This window comes from Triticum dicoccoides, chromosome 3A, assembly GCF_002162155.2.
Source record: "Triticum dicoccoides isolate Atlit2015 ecotype Zavitan chromosome 3A, WEW_v2.0, whole genome shotgun sequence".
Taxonomy (NCBI): domain Eukaryota; kingdom Viridiplantae; phylum Streptophyta; class Magnoliopsida; order Poales; family Poaceae; genus Triticum; species Triticum dicoccoides.
In genome coordinates, this window is record NC_041384.1 from 11,944,657 (window position 1) to 11,947,848 (window position 3,192).

General features: G+C 48.8%; 1 pseudogene; it reads right to left on the minus strand.

Moving 5' to 3' along the window:
- Nucleotides 1-392: 392 nt before the first annotated feature.
- On the minus strand, nucleotides 393-2,710 carry LOC119271704 (annotated as a pseudogene).
- Nucleotides 2,711-3,192: the final 482 nt, after the last annotated feature.

Here is a 3,192-nt window from a genome sequence, read left to right on the forward strand (position 1 = left end):
TGAGAGGAATCCATCTGGGTGGAAAAAAATCCATTCGTCTATTGGTCCATGTTATGGGGGTCCAAGGAGCCTCTGGGCAGTCTAGTCTCCCTAATGTTCGCTGGGGTGGTGGCGATGGGTGTGCCGATACATTAACACCCATGAGAAGCTATTTTTTCCCTGAAGATGTTGTCGAATAGCTTCTTCACACCAGCCCTGGGTCTTTTCGGCTCTCGGTCGTTGGTTTGCAATTGCTGGTGGAGTCTGGTTTCGGTTAATAGTTGGTTGTGTTCATTGTTGGAGTTTTTGCATGATTGTATACCTTATCAATCATGCCATTGTGAGGTTATTGGCTTAGCATCCCTTATAAACTCGGTCGACTCTATTCATCGTGATGAACTCACACAAACATCCTACCCTCTTTTCAAGGTGCGTGTCGTAGTTTTACAACCAAATTTTGAATCAGAGTGAGTACTATCATAAATCTGTTCATGAGAACTTGCCTTTGCCATGGTGGTTATAATCACAGTGGACTGCGTGAACGGCATCACATTATTGTGGACGACGCGAAGGTGGAACTCCTCCAACTCCGCAAGAACCCTGGCGACCAGACCCTTCCCATTTATTTCACAATGGATCCTCAACATCACCTTGTTCCCTGAAAGTTTTGCCTCGATCTCGGGCAGCAGCTGGCTCCTCGCCGGCGTCCGGTCTGCCTGAGTAGAACAAAGGGGACCCCTCTTTGACGAGCACCACGGTCTCGACGCTCCTATGGCTGCGGCCGGCCGCCTCCAGGGACTTGACTTTCTCTTGTAGCTCTTTCACATAGCTCGTTGCGTTGCTAAGAATCGTCCCCTTGTCCATCTGATGGACCCAAATTGTAATAAACACATTAACAGATTAACTAAGCATTGACCCCCAACGGGCAAAAATAAACAAAAAGAACCATGCATTTCCTGAAGGAATATTAGGACACGTTGAAAAAGACGGGGAAGTCAACGACCTTCTTGAGGCCGGGGATGAGGGCAGAGAGCTCGATGAAGCGCTGGTTGGTCTTCTCCCGGCGCTTCCGCTCCGCCATGATGTGGCCTTGTGCGCAGGCGGCGACTTTCCTTGCGGCGGCCCTCCTCGTCGGCTGTGACACGCCGGAACGAAGCGGCGCTCTGGCGGCCTGTGTGCCACCGCCCACGCTGGACGGCTGGGCCGCGTTGAAGTTCCAGCTCATGGAGTGGGTGTAGGTGGCGCCGGTACTGCTCATACTGCCCGAGGCCGGGAACGACGTCAACGTGGAATTGCTGCCTTGCTGCATGGCTGCATCAGGGGATGGACTGATGAGCCCCCCACAGCGGCGGGTATCCGCGCCGGAGCTCTGCCTCTTGTGTGCTTCCGGGAGCTCCGGGAGCGCCTGGAGGCATGCGAAGCCAGCCCGGTTCTCGTCGGCTCCTCCTTGATCCTCCTCGTGCTGCAGCGTGCTCACCGCCCACTGCATGAACATGAGTGAGTCGTCCATGTCGTCCATGGGCATCCGTCCGTACGTAACCACTGACTTAGCAGCTGGTTCAACATCGAGATACACATGAGAGATGAGACACGGCAGACTAGAATTAATGAGAGAACGATGCGTGTAGTGGAATTGTTTACCTCGATCGGTGGGTGATCAACTCAATCTTTGTAGCAGTAGTAGATGCCATGGAACCTGGCTTCTAGTCTTTGGGTTTATAAGGAAGCGTGCGTCCACTCAGTGTTTGGTCACACTAAGGCCCCTCCCAAGCCTAAGACAAATTGGCCAACCTTAAACAAACAATGAGTCGTTGGATCCTGGTTATCTGGCCTGGATCTAGTGGAAATCATATTCTAGACACCAGCAAATTAAAGGTGCGTGTCGTTGCACAAACATACAAAATTACATTATTATGTGTACAATGGGCTCTCCTGTTGTTGAGATTAAGATCAGTGTTAGTCAGCTAGATTGGTGGATCCGGCCACGTGAATCATCCAAAATACAAATGTTTTAAAACAACTACCTATAGGTGCGCTATAGCCTTTTTGGACCATCCACGATAGCCAAGTGACGGGCCAATCACAGTTCCACTATGCTAACGCGAATAACGACTAGCAAATGTATGTTCAAACCTTGCAGCTGGCCATCGTTCTGCTAGGAGAAAACACAAAATAGTATGGTAACTTTGAAAGACAACTCTTCTTGAAGGCAAAAAGTAAAAGTCATAAGATTGGTTAAACTATGGGGAAACATATGAGAGCTGAAACTAAAAATACATATAGGACCCTAATAACTGGCGATGCCTGTTAGAGATAGTAAATAATACTAATGGAAAATCAGTGTTTACCGAGTGCCAAGGTCTTTGCCGACTTCCGTTTCACAGGCTCACGACACAACATCCCTTTGCCGAGAACAAGACTCAGCAGTAGTGTGCACTCGACAAGGAATTCCTTCCGACGAGAGCTGTCACAATAATGCCCCATAAACGAAATAATACTCGGCTACTACGTTTTTTTGCTGAGAGCTCATGACATGGCTACAACTAGGAGCCACGTGACACGACAATTTGGGTTTGACGGCTCCGTGACGTCGGTGGCATGTTTGCTGAGTGCAACACCTGGGGGACTCGGCAACTATTTGCAAAATTAACTTTTGAGTGCAGGAACAGTTTTCTGAATCCCCTGCCGAAGTACCCGGTGTAGCTGCAAAGATATTCCCAGGTTCCGCCATGTGGCCTAGCTTGCCGAGTGCGGTGACTCCCGGAGAACATCTTTGTTTACATATTTTGGCTGCGAAAAAACTTTGCCGAGTTATGGCACTTGAAGCTCGGCAAAACAGCTGCAAGAGTTGGTGGAAATAGTCACGCGTCACAGCTGTCGAGTAGGATACTCAGTAACTGGGACCTTTGCTGAGCTCGGTACTCAGCAAAAGCCCTGTTAAGCCCTCCATGGAAAACATATTTTTATAGCCATATATAGCCAGCTAGCACCATTCGTACATCACACATAATACACACAAACGAGCAACAAGCCAATTACCATAGGAAGTTCACATGTCACAAAACAAGTTAGATAACAACCTAGTCCATACCAAGCATAGTACTTAAAATTCACCTGCACAAGCATAGTGACTTAACAACATCCATATTTCACAGACAATCAGCATACAATTCGCCGACACGACCTCTCCCTGATGAAGGTCAACTCCGTTGA